Source organism: Grus americana, chromosome 6 (genome assembly GCF_028858705.1).
Source record: "Grus americana isolate bGruAme1 chromosome 6, bGruAme1.mat, whole genome shotgun sequence".
In the NCBI taxonomy this organism is placed as follows: Eukaryota; Metazoa; Chordata; class Aves; order Gruiformes; family Gruidae; genus Grus; species Grus americana.
Window position 1 is genome coordinate 28,358,999 of NC_072857.1, and position 14,391 is coordinate 28,373,389.

A 14,391-nucleotide genomic window follows, 5' to 3' on the forward strand; every position below is an offset into this window, starting at 1 on the left:
CTGAAGCACTGCCTGTGGGACTGACCTGAATTACCTTCCTAGAGATAACATGGTACTTACCAGTTTTAGCTGTCATCTGAGAAACATCCAGCTACTGCAAACTGGGGGAAGAGTAGTCAGGAGATGATTCTGAGAAGCAGTTCATTGATGAAGGAGGAAATAAGACAAATTACTTGAAGTGAATTTAATTCTAATCATGGTCCTTGCATGAATAAATCAAGGGTTCTCTACTTCCTATGGACTTTCTCCCATGTTGACAGGAGGTTTGCAACAAGATGAAAAGTTGGCCTTTCTGTAACAATTCTATTATTTATTAGACTATTGACTTGACTCAGAAGGAAAACAGCTTCCCCCTGTCAGACTGCTGAGGTTGGGCCCAATTACTGCTCCATCCTCTATTTTCTTACCTTTTTTTTTTTCCTCCCTTTAAGAGAGATTTTCTCTCTGATCTGTGTTTTTCCCTCTTTGCAACAACTTCCCGCCACTAAAATTAACCAGTTCCTGCTGAGGCTAATACAGCATTGTCAAGCTGAAGAACTAACACCCTAATATTCTCAGTACAGAGGGAATTTCAGCTCAAATACAAGTCATGCTGCCTGCACATTCAGAAAAAGCTTTTGTGTCCAAAACCTTGCCTATTTTTTTCCTTGCTACATTATGTGACTCAGTACAAAATAATACCTCTTCGTATAGATCCAGGCTTGAAAACACAGTGTATTAATAACATTTCTTTTCCTTTTTTTTAGCAAATTTATTTTGTTTGTAGGAAAGCTCAGGTTCTGAATGTACCATCTCTAGGAGATAGGCCATCCAAGCTTATTCAGCAGACTAAGAGTCTGTATCCCAAAATTAGATGAAAGAGAGATTAACTTCATTCAGTCTTTAATTTTGTTTGGAGTACTAAATTTTAAAAACTGGACTGAGTGGGTGAAAATAGAAAGCATGAGTCTGCCAAACCTCTTGGACACCTAATCTAACTTAAAGTGAAGAGTTCCGTGGTGGAACTATCTGACAGCAAGACCAGACTGTGCATGCAGGTTCCTCTGCATGTGTGTGTGAGAGAGATGGATACAGCTTCCCATCTGGCTGGGCACTGGGGGCGGAGAGAGAGGGAGAGAGAGACACAGGTGCAGCAGGGAATGTAAAAGGCAGTTAATGTGCAGTATGGAACAAGAGTGTTACATAAAGCACTTTGAAGTGGGACAAGTGACAAAATGTCTTGTTTTTATAGCTGAAAAGCATCCTGTTAGGGTCTGAAGTGGGCTAGAGAATAAAGTTTACTGAGGAATTTTTGTGAGAGGAAAGGGCAGTGTAAAAGGAGAGAACTAGGGGAGAGTGAGCAAAAAGCAGCCCTAGGAGACCGAAGTCAGAGAAAACAGACTGCCATGCAGACAGCTGTTGATGCAGGCTCTCAAAAGAGGACTGTCTAGAAATGAGGCCATCAGTTATAGACGTATGTGAAGACTGGATGGGTGCCACAGACCTGTTTACTTATAATCCACAATCTGTACTGCTGCAGTGCTTAAACAAGCAAGATGGAGAGCTCCTGAAGCCCTATAGAGTGTTAGACCTAGTGCCTCTCTCCCAGGGCTGGCACAAGAAGCCATGCTGTAACCCTGTTGTCATTGACAAAATGGAGCTCACAGCAAATCCTGTGCAAGGCTCCATGGCTTTGATTTTACCCCTTCCCACAGGACGTGAAGTAGCAATGAGTGCTACAGCCCGCAATGGCCTCAAAAACATGTGGGCAGATGAGTTAAGTTTATCCGTAGTTAGCAATGCTGTGCTTTCAAGTGGTGTGCAGGGAGCTTGAACACAGCATCCTTTACAGTGTATCCATGCATCACCTGCAACAAGTAAATCCACATATCCACATATTTTACCTGGGAAGACCTGTGGGATCCACCACAAAGCTGAACGCAGCTGCATGTGTAGGAGTATGTGTGGGATTCAGAAAATAAATGAGCCTGTAGTAGTACAGGGCAGATTAGATTATTATATACCTAAGCAAGAGATCGCAGATGCTCTATACAGTATACCGTGGAGGTAAATTGACTTAATGGCCTTTCTTTCCAAATGGTCAATTGTACAACTTCTAATTGCAATGCAAGTGAAACAGAATTACTTGTTATAACATCGAAGGAATCAGCAGCTGCATTTGTTCACAGTTATAACCTGGATTTCTCAGATGTTTAAGTGCAGTAGCCAGCTGCCAGCAAAAATATTTGTTGCAGTTTTGGTTTACATATTTATGTGGGGATTGAAAAAGTTAAAATGATGAATTATTGTTCAGTCATTACTGAAGAAATATATCTACAATTCAAGGGTGGGCAAAAATACCACTTTGCTGCCAGATTTATATACATAGCTTTAATCCTGGTTATATATGAGAAGAGCTGAATGTTTATGGTTATCTAACCAAGGGACTATAAACTTTGAGAACAGAAGAAGACAGAAAATAATGTAATTCAAATGAGTACAGAGGGTCAGTCAGAATTAAGAAAAGAGAAAGGAGAGGAGAGAAACTGATTTAATTTAAGTGGCATTAGGGAGCTAGATATTCAAAATGTTATTTCCCTGGTGCTTGACTAAAAACTGCCTTGTAGACATGCAAGGCTGTTTCTCATAATCACAAAAGATGCATGGAATGCATCACAACATATGCATGGAATGACAATGAAAATTCACTAAGACCAATATTTCTAAGCAGCAAATGATAATTTTGGGGTGTTTCTACCATGGGGTGTTCAGCTTAGGACTCACAAAGGGCTCAACAGTCTCTCTTAAAATGACTCTTCAAATGTCTCTTTGGTGAAAAGTTGAATATTAGAAACCAGAGACCCCCAACATCATTAATCATGTCTTGATAACCTTGTGCTGTAACGAGAGGAGAACACAGCATTTTCTATATATAACACTCACAGAGTGCTTTGGGATCTTAAATGTTGAAGATGTATTAAGGAATAATCCCAAAACATTTTACAAAACAATATATCTGTCAAGAAGCATCACCACAGATGAGTGCAGTCTGAAATTCAGCAACCGCATAGAGGCATTCAGCACCACAACACAGTAGTTCAGAACAGGAAGTAAAGGCTACTGTAAGTAAACAAAACTGTAGGGATGATGTTCAGGTGGCAGAAAGTAATATTCCAAATTGCAGACTGATTAGATCAGTTTCTTAAGACTCACTAGGAGCTCCCTGGGATTTTTAATGACAAAAAACATTTCAGGAGTGATTCATTGCATTAATACAGGCATCCAGTGCTAGTCCACGTGGCCTTGGCTATTGTATCTTGTTTCCAGCTACTGCTCCAGAAGACTATGGGGCTAAAGACCCACACCCTTCACAGCACCAGCTGAAGTCCAGGCAGGATGTTCAAGAGCATCTGAGATAGTACTAGATGCTTGTGTTCAGGCACCTGAATCCCAGCCCACATGTCTCACCTAAAAGATACTACAGCTAAAAGCATGTTCATTGACCTAACACTGTGGAGAGACAAATAAGAGCTATCACATGGTAGGCTGGTACTTTGATGAAAAGGAGCAGACTAGGGAGCAGCACACCACAGTTTTGCCACAGCCATGAGCGATGGAGTAGTCCTCTGTCACAAAACCTCTCTTCAAGCAATCAAAAGTGGAGACATCCCAGTGTGATGAGCCCCTGTTTACTCTAGGACACACCACTTCCTTCGCATTGCTCAAGAAAGGGAAAGAAAGAGATGGAGAAGAAAATTTTATACCACCTACCCACCCAAGAACTGGTGCAATGAACATGTGGGGAAATACACAATCAATGTTTGCCTGAAGACCATTTTTTATTTTAGTGAGATATGGGAATCAATGTGTTAAAAAGAAAGCATGTCCATATTTTACACTTGCATGCTTTTAAACAATATTAACAAGATTAATTCAGACCCTTTACAACACAGAATGAAAGAGTATTTAGAAACTTCTAAAGCTGCACGCTGTGAACCTAACAGTCTGTAACTGCTTTGTTAAAATATAAAACTTTTCAAGCTAACATAATGGATTCATGGATAGCACGGTCTGGAGGGATGGATCATTATGCTCATCAACTCTGACCTCCTGCATATGACACAGTCCAGAGCATTTCACCCAGTGATACCACCATCAAGCCCAATAATTTATAGCTGAGCCATGCCATCTCTTTTAGAAGGAAGGACATCCAATCTTGATTTAAAGACTCTAGGCGATTAATTTACCACATCCCTTTACCATCTGTTCCAGTGGTTAATTATCCTCAGTTAAATGTGTATCCTATTTGCAGTCTGATCTTTGTCAACTTTAGACTTTTATCTGTCTCTCTGTGTGGACATGATGGCTCATAATACTTTGATATTTCCCGTGCATTAGGACTGAAATGTGATGCCTAGACTGGAAATTTCAGGTTTGGAGTTTTGTTTTGGTTCCTCTTGTTGAAACTTTAACACAAAGACTTTCAAGGCATTGGCACAACACACTATAATATTTCATTTTGGAGCAATTTCAATGACTTACTTAGTGTTAATGGCATATAGTATTCCAGATTTTGAGGAATAAAAATATTATGTGCACTTCATCTGTTTGTTTAAAGTGGTTTTTCCTAATGAAAGCTGTACTGTGCTGAAGTGTGGAAGCAAGAGTTTGATCTAGTGGCAAGGCTAAGGAGTGCTGAGAGTTTTAATTCTCCTGCCCTGATCCCAGTTCTGCCACTGCAATTTGATTTGTGAGCCAGGGGAAATCACCTAACTCAACTGTAAATAGTTATGGGGGCTGTGTTACAAAGTGTGCAGAGATTTTTGGAGCTGGGCTGGTTGAACCACATTAAAAAACAGTGTCTGCCTGATATTGTATACTTTAGAAAGCTTAGTAACTTCAATTAAAGTGATTTCAAAGTCCAATCCCTACCCTAAACTTTTGAGTTTTAAGTGCGTCATACCATTATGAAAAGTGCCAACATATACCAATATATAAATACATTTTCATGAGCAACCAGACACATACCTCTTTTGTACCTGCCATCTGCAGATGTAAAATCTAATTTTGGTGCTGGCATTGTTTTATTGTTTAACCTCAGTTATTGTTATTACCATGTCCCCTTTATAACCTTATTCTATATCACGTTTACTTGAATAATCCCACTGTCTATTAAACCCTGAACTCCATTCATTCTCTGGTATTGCACTTTGACTGTTTTTCTTCAAATGCTTTCCTCTAGCTGAATAGTCTAAGTTCCTGGAGGATGACCATTTCAAATTACTCTTTTCTGAGAAACTCTATTACGTCTATGAAGTGCAGCTTTAAGGCCTTAGTCTGTGTTTTTGACAATACAGAATTCAACCTTTATCCTCTCTCTACAAGCAATTAAATAAGGCTTTTTTTAGGTTACTGATTTCTTAGCAGATTTGATCATCTGAATATAGAGTTCCTGAAATACCTGGTATTTTCACTACCTAAATCTATCTCTTCCCTGTGCCACCAAAGTCTTCAAATTTATCAACAGCCTGCACCTTTCTTGCTAAAGAAACCCTCTACTCCTGGTTCTGCATCACGCTTGGTTCCCTTGAGCCACATGAAAGTAGTCTTACATGTGTAGTAGAAAGCCTAAAGGTAACTAAGGAATAAGGAAGGAAGACGCTTTAACACATTCATAGGGTTCCCTGCCACATCTACAAAGTTTTCTAGCCTCCTCTGAGCCACGCCACTCTCACAACTGGCATATGAGCTCCCCCTGCAGACATTCCCCCAGTTGCCCGTTCCTACCTATCAACAGAGACAGAGCTCCATATAGGGATGTTACACACGTGACTGTAAATTTAGTGCTTACAACCTACTTTGCACTAGTTCCTCTCCTGGTGCTTGAGGTACAGTATATGCTTTTGTGTGAAGTAGCAGCCCTCTGATTGCATGCACTGGTGCAGCTTTGCTAATGCCATTCAAATTCATGCTCTTGGTCACTGCCCAATAACTTCTATGTACAGACAAGGTCATGGTGATAGAACCAGCCATGCTATGATAATAAAGGCTCTGTTCTTTTCTCCAAAGGGATCTCCAGGATGCACAAGGAAGGACCAGTGCCTGCTTCCACTGCCAGACAGTGCTGCGCTATCCCTTCTGTTCATGAAGCAATTAGCACTGAATTCTGGCAGTGTACCATAGTCAGCCAGAAAACCAGAACTTAAGGAGTTAATTCCTTCCTAATCGTCCCCTCTTTCAACAATCATGGAATGCTCCTAGATCTCCTTCAATCAGGAGCCCTAATTAAGAGAATCCTTTCTTGAGCCTAATTAAAACCTAAGAGCCAAAGTCCACTTTAGAGAGATGGTCCCAAGATGATAGGAAGATTTTTTTGATGGAAAAGGAGCTTCAAACAACCACAAAATTATTACAGTAGTGTAAATGCAAATGGAGACACTTCAAGGAAATCCACTGAATTCCTCTTGATTTTAATTCTCCTCCCCTTTGAACTGGTATAATCTCAAGTTTTATTTCCCTGACCTCAGCTTTTCTCAAACCAGCTGGCATATTCTGGATACTAGCCATATTAGCTGAATCAAGATAAATAACTGGAGACAATGGCCACACAGAGCTACGCAGATTACCTCATCTGAGGCAGTTTTGCTAAGTCATGAAATAAGTAAGAGATGCAACTATTAAGAATTTTTCCTCCCTCCTACCTCTGTTTTACTCTTGATGGATAATGTGTTCCCAAGATACATCAGACAATAACAAAAGGTGAAAAATGCTGTTTATCTCTCTACATAAAACACAATATGAAAAAGCACTTCCCTTGAAAGATCTGTTTACTGAACTGAGGTTGGCAACTACTGGCTCAGACACATTTGAGAGTGCTAGAAACCTATGGCTAGGGAAGTGCACTGCGAATCTAACGAAGAGTGACAGTGCAAAGCAGGATTATCTGCAGCAGGAGTTAATGAAAAATGAAGCACTTCTGTAGCAGCAGTACTAGAATGGTCAGCAAGGGCTCAGTCCTGAGTGGTATGGGCACACTTGCCACCCAAATGACCCTTTAAGTTTGCACCCCACTGTCCTGCAGCAGCATACCTGGTCCAGGACACAGAGCAATGGTCCTCTTATCAGAAAGGAGCAGAAATAGCTTAAAAATACTGCTGTACTTCTGTCTTGCATTGAATTGTGCCAGGCACACAAAAGTCAGGCCAAGATATCTGGCCATAATGCGGCACTGAGAAGAAAATTTCTTTTGATCCATATTAAATTTGTGGCTTTTTATTTCATCAAGAGCTGACTTGCATTTAGGCCATGGGACAGAATGGAATTCATTATCTCTTGTCTCTTATCTTCTCTATTACTTTGCACTTTTCAAATTAAGTCATCCTAGTCTTTTTTTAACTTCATCTGGCATAGACTCTCCTATTCCTCCATGCTGTGTCTTTAATAATTTTGTTGGGCTCTTGTCTGGCTTGGTCTCTGCAATGGCCATTTCGAAATGAAGCAACCAGAACTGAATGCAGTAGTTTAGCTGGAGCTATAACACCAATCAATGTAATCCTAGTTTAATATGTTCTACATTATTCTGCTTCCCTCTTTCATACAATCTGACATTTTTGCTGTTGTTTTTTTTACCAGCGCTGCAATGGAGATGATGTCTTCACTGACATCGTTTTTTTCCCCTAGAGAGGTTGCAGCCGAGTAAAACATAATCCCTGCAAGTACATACATACATACTTGTGTGTAGTTTAAGTAGTTCTTTCCAAAGTGCATTGTTTTGCACTTCTCAGTGCTAAAACCTCTGACCTCATATAAGCAAATTACCCTGAAACTTGGGACTTACATGAGGTCTCTGGTCACCTTCTCCCACTTCTACTTTCCTTCCCTTCTCCTCCCCCCGCCATCCTTTTTGCAAAATTTGGTATCAGTGATTTCTCTAACATAGGATTCCCACTCCCAGCCAGGCAGTATTAGCAAGAGGTCTAGAAAAATGTGGCCCAGTTGGAACTGTTGCAGAGTAGGGTGGTGAGAATAAGCAGAGAGATAAAATACATGGGTGTAAGGGGAAAACAAAGGAATTGCAGTTGTTAGGTAAACAGAAAAATAACTGAAGGGAGTCAAGATAGATAAAATAGTTTTAACGGGGAAAAAAAAAAAGAGTAGATAGTTATGACAAGCAGTAATGGCTCAACTTGAAGCAAGGGGAGTTTACACAAAGTTATATCGTTTTCTAACATTAGGAATGGTGGAGCAGTGGGATAGATTGAATTCAGAGGTCTGTGAGTCTCTACCATTCTTCAATAACAGGCAAGGTAAGTTAGGTAGAGCAGACCCCGTTCTTGTTATGAGTACTTGAGAAGTCTTCCCCAGCCTGTTTTCTGTGATTCTGTGTAAGACAGCTCCTTGGCATGCGCTCAGCAGCATTTCACCTTGTTCACAGCTGATGTAATACAGAGCCCAGCCTTTACACAGGGTCTTACAGGTGCTGAAAATAAATCAGTTGCAACACAGAAGTGATAATGGAACAAATGAAAAAAAATCCTGATGTGCCTCCTGGGTGTCCCACCAAATGAGCAGAAAAAGAGCTGTGTATCACAGTGGCAGTGGTAGTCTATGGCTCCAGCAGAGCATATATTGTCCCAGGGAGGGTTGTTTCTGACTCTTGCTCACCTGTTTGGTGACACTAATGGCTCTCCTCCTTCCTCTGTCCTCTGCCAACCCCTGGTTGCATTGCAGGGTGAGGATTGTCTTGCTAGATGTCTCTGCAGCACTAACTATAACAAGGATTCTATCTCAAGTCAGTCTGCTAAGTGGAACCATAACATAATTAACAGGCAGGAATAGAAGGTATTAACATTCAAAATTATTTCTGACTGCATATTTCTGTCAAAAGAAACAGCAGAATGTTACCTCTGCATCACAGTAGCGTCTTTAAGTATAGTAGTATCTTTAAGTAACTTCTCCAATGTGAAGTAACTCATGCTTTAGAATCAATTTATACATATGTATCTACAATATATATTAAATATAAAATACATATGTATAGAGACATATTCATACATATATAAATGTAAAATATAGGTATTCAGAAAGGAAAAATAAACTCGGTGAAGTGACTGGTAACAGCTATCATTAGGATTAATGATTTAGGCTTGGATGCCAGAGACCTACACTGAAATCAAAACTCTGGAAGCAGACAAATCCAGGCATAACCCTGGTTTTAACCATGCTTCAAGGCTGGTTCTACCAGGAAGTGATTAATATAAGGCAGATAGATAGTTTTGTTGTAGACACTAGGAAAGCTCTTCCAAGTCTGCAGCTAAGGCTGTATAGAGACGTATCAGCCACTACTATTAAACATGCAGTGCAGGATGTAATAAAACCTTGTTTCAGTGCTCATTAATTAAATTTTAAAAATGCTTTAGAAGCAAATTGCCTGTTGCCTAGCCCCAAGGCTTCTCTAATTCCTTATCCTCAGCCACCTACCCACTGTCTCCACATGACAGGCCCATGCCACATCCTCACCTGAAAAGTGCAGATCCCACTGCTGTTGTGGGAACTGCTGAGCCTGTCCAAGTGCCCTACATGTGTGCTACCCTGTATTCTATATCCAAGATCTTATCCTTCAGTAATTGTAGTGCCATTTGAGGTGACACACTCTGCTCTGAAAGAAGGGTAAATTACCTCAGCTCAACCATAGGGGAACAAGACATAGACTGAGAACAGTCATGGTGGAGCAGCTGACCTGAGGTAATGTGATGCAAGGAAAGCACTGAGCCCAAGGAACCTGTTGTTAGATTCTGTAGATACAAAGCAAACTAGGACAGAGCTAAAGGAAGCAAAAATGCTGTTAATTAAAAACATTCACAAACAAATACATGTTTGAGGTCCAAAGCTTCCTGGGATCTATTAGTTTTCTGAGCTGTTAGAGGCACATAAACCCTGACTACAGTCCCTCATGAAGAAATTCAGCTAAAGCTCCTCACAGAAAGGTGGGAGAACAGCTTTGATGGAACAAAAGAGTATGTGCTGCTTACTACGCAGAGTTTCTCTTCATAATAATTCCTGTTTTACTGCAGAATCCTAACTCAAATCCCACTAATGCTGAGATTCTCCGAGTACTAGCTGCAATATTCCCTGATAAGCACAGTAAAACCAGTTCATAGGAGTATGTTTCAGGAGTTAGGGGATTATGACATCTGCATCCTCTTTCTCACAATATTATAAACTGGGGATAAAAATGGTAACACAACTCACTTGGTTTACTGCCTCCTCCACCTCTTCTAAAAAACAGCTAAAAAAAAAGATATTACACAGGGGATAACCCATTTAATGACATAGAAGCAATTCCTTCAGTGCTGGATTCAATTAACAATTGTGCAAAGTCTATCAAAAGGTATGGATGTTTCAGGGTTTTCTTGACAGACAAACCAGACTCACTGAGTCTTAGCCCATACACTCTTTTGCCATGCTGTTCATTAGGAAGACTGCCTGATAGTTATTCACGATGGTGTGCTGATACACTTTTCAGTATATAATGATATACTTGGGAGTACAACTAATCACTTGAATTGTTTGCCTGTGGAACTGTAGGTCATTCAAGTTTTTCAGTGCTTAAATCTACACAGATTGCTCTGGAGATCCCAAAGAACTGGCTGCTCTTTACACATGTACAGGTAAAATCCCTTTAAAAGAAGTGAGCCTCTGAGTTGGGAACTGCCTTGCCAGACATGAGACTCCCAAGAAGACAGATCGTCTCACATATTGATACAACATCACAATGCAAATATCATATTGCAGTGTCGGGACAACTTGCAACAAGTGTTTTGTGGCTCTCTCAAAATCCATTTGATGTGATCCATCCCTCCTCTCATTCCTTCTGTCTGTGCACAGAAAATGTGGTTTGCTGCTTCTCTCTTGCTGGATGCTTGGAAAAATAAGAGATCAAGGCTTTAAAAACATGCTGCATACCAGCCACATGAGCTGCCCTCAAGAGCCACAAATAGCCCTATTATTCTTCCAGAATATTTCTATTACAGTAATGCCTAGAGGCTCCAGCTAACAGCAGGGCTATACAAAACCAGGCTGTGCGCCAGCCACAGCATAAATGCATGTTAACACACAGCCCATTCTCCAATGAGCCTGGGATCGTCACTGCAATCTCTTGTATATACCACAGAATTAAAGATTTTTTTTCCTATCAAGTGCTCCTGTGAGAGAGTGAGGTTCTAGATACCTGCAGCTCTCTCACTGCAGCCAAAACCCTGGATAGTTCTGATAGGAAATTAGTGCAACAAAACTCAAGGTGCAATCTTGTAAGAGGGGAAGCTGGTATTTATTTACAAAATCTCTAAGTTGATTTTACCCACTCATACACTCACAGATTTCATACACTCATACTCTTTTTCTTTCACTAAATATATATTTTACATAGATATGTATTATTTTGAAGCAGCAGGCTGTTTTGATAGTTAGCTCCAGGTCATATTGGAAGTGAATATGTGTTTACAATATATATTATGTATTTCAAGCTAAGTAAGAAATCAGGGAGTCTTCTGCTGCAGAAAAGATTATGTATACAAGTGGAGATAGATGACTTGTACTAGCAAACCCACCTCTCAATGTCAGTAGTTTGAAGAACCTCTTCAGGTGATAGAGCAAGAGTCAGGAATGCAAAGTGCTGCATTGTTGAAGTGTTACAATAAAGGCTACTTGCTTCAGTTGATACACCATCCTTTTATGAGGAAAAACATGTCAACCGAACAGCAACCCTCACATACTACAGGGGCTAAAGGTCTCAGAATTAGAGTGAACAAGGTCAATGTTAATTAATGCTTTAACTAATCACAGGGTAAGTGCTTCCAGCCAAAGGCAGCCTACAATACTGGCTTAATCTGCCATATATATGGTCTGGAGCTGCTGTGATTGCAGTAATTTTTTAAAAGTATATGTGTATATTTGTTGCATATAATAGTGAACCCAGTATTAAACTTTCAAGAAATCAGGCATGTTTTTCAGGACTGATCTTCAGTGCTGGGTCCATTTAATTAATTTATACAGACAAGCACCTAAGTAACCCCAGCCTCCCAACTTTGCAGTTTGGGGCCTGCTCAGTACCCGGACAAGTGCAGCCATGTAACAGGCTGGCACTTAAAAGCAGTTACCACAGTTTTACTACTGTGTACACAGAAAGCTGCATTCGTAACTTATGGCATTTCTCTTCCTGGACAGTGTGTGGGCCAAAGGTATAGCGACAGAGTTAGCGTAAATTCTGGGACAAGACCAACAAAGCAAAACCAAAACCAAAATCCCAAAATAAACAGTTAAAAAAAGAGGACACAAAGAACAAGAAAAGTTAAACCCTTTCGCCTCCAAGTCATAAACATCTCTTTTGATCTATGTATCTCCTATTTCTGAACTGACAAGTGTTACAAATGCCAAGCCCACACCCCGCTTCCCTCCAGTGATTAATGTGCTACGGTCTTTCTGAAAGCTTAAAGAGCTCTCCCTCCGGGCCACAACATTTGATAAAGAAATGAAGCTAGCGATTAATAATTCCCCGGGCTGAGTTTTTGTTTAATAACTATTCTGTCAGTGATAGATCTAAAGGGCGAGGGTGTGGATGTGCGTGCATGCGGAGGGAGTAATTTGATTGTGGCCAGGAGATTTGGCAGGCTGGCATTACAAAGCAGCTCTTTAGCAATGGCTGGAAAACCAGCGTGACAAATCACTCCGTTCTCTGCTTCCCCTGCCTACCCCCTCTCCACAGAGCTATCTCATTAGGCTCGAGCCAGCCAATCCAAGCCTATGATTTGGGAAATATTTCCTTCTTGACATTCAAGAGAACAATTCCTTACCCGGGGAAAATTACATTTAAAAATAAATGGAAAAGCATCAATCAGCTAGGAAAATATATTCAGCTTTTTGGATCTCTGGAGAGAAAGTGATTTTTTTATTTTATTACATTTAAATAGGACTGAAGGCCATGGTTTGATTTTTTTAAAAACTAAGATAACTAAAAGGATAGCACCGTAACATTTGCATATAAACTGTTACCTTTTCTTTATATAGAGACAGTATTCATTAAAGCTAAATCTTGAATATTTACAGACCTGTAGAGAAGTGCTAGCAGATACCTGTTAGTAGAGACAGATATGCTACATAGTATGAGAAATTGCAAGGCCTACTTGGGGGTGGTTTGTATGTGGTTTTTTAAACCATCAATCCAACTGTGTTTCCAGGTGAACTTTTTAAGAATTCTCAAGCCTCATTTCAGGATTTAAAAAAAAAATTAAAATTAAAATAGCTTTCCTTTAAAAGCAGTTCTTTCTACTGAACAGCATCTTGTTCACTCTTGCTTCCCTAGTCCAGAAAAATATGAGAGTCAGCCAAGCCACTAAAGAGTAATTTTTTCATGCATAGTAGCTCCAAACTTGGCCCATGCAAGCCAGTCTTCTTTATAACATCTCAACCTACACACTGAGCCAAAAGAAAACAATCACATTAGTGACAGCTTTCCTGGAGCATTCAGAAATCGTAGCTGAGTTCAGGGCTGGATCCTGTGCCTTTCTGCACATATAACACTGTCTCAAGGAGCCAGTATCTTACAGCTCTGGACATCTGTCCTATGCTAACCACAGCTAGTACTACTCAGGCTTCTCCACAGCCATGCATCACGTCTCCCACTGAAGATTATCTCCCTGTCAGACAGGCTAAATGGCTCCAACGCATTTCACCCAGAATGAACTGGGCTGGCTTAGGCAGCTTAAATAAGTGAGTCTTTACTACGCCAGCTGACCTGTGGCAGATGGAATTGGAAGAGTCCTGGGAAAGAGTCTCAGCAGCTGAAGGTGCTCACTGAGCGACATACAGCAGCAGAGTCAGGAATATAACCCAGATATTCTGTCTCCCAGTCCAGCTTCCCTGTTGATGAAGCTCACTGCCTTTACAACTCTGACAAAAAAATACATTCAGCAAGACCTTCTAATGAGATTCCCCCACAAATGTATCTAAGGAGATATTTTCATATTATGAGAGAGATTATGAATTTTATCCAAGGGGTAAATAACCTAGCAAATGAAATGTGTCATTGCTGGGCCATGAAAGAAGAATTGATTACATCACCTTTTCCTAATGGGACATTATAACTGATCGTGTTTTATTTCTGCAGTCCTGCAAGCTCTACCGTGTCCCATAATTCACTGCAGAGTGTTGGAATTCAGGCTTTGCCCATATCATTACACGAAGATAAAGTGCTAGTGCTGCTCTGAATTACATTTCTATTCATTTTACTCATTTTTTTAAGTATTTGCTTCCCATACATAAATTGTTACTATTATATAAAGATTCGTCAAGGCACCTTGCTGACAATTTTTCCTTTCTTTTACTCTGAATTAATAATAAAATGGAAATCAGTAG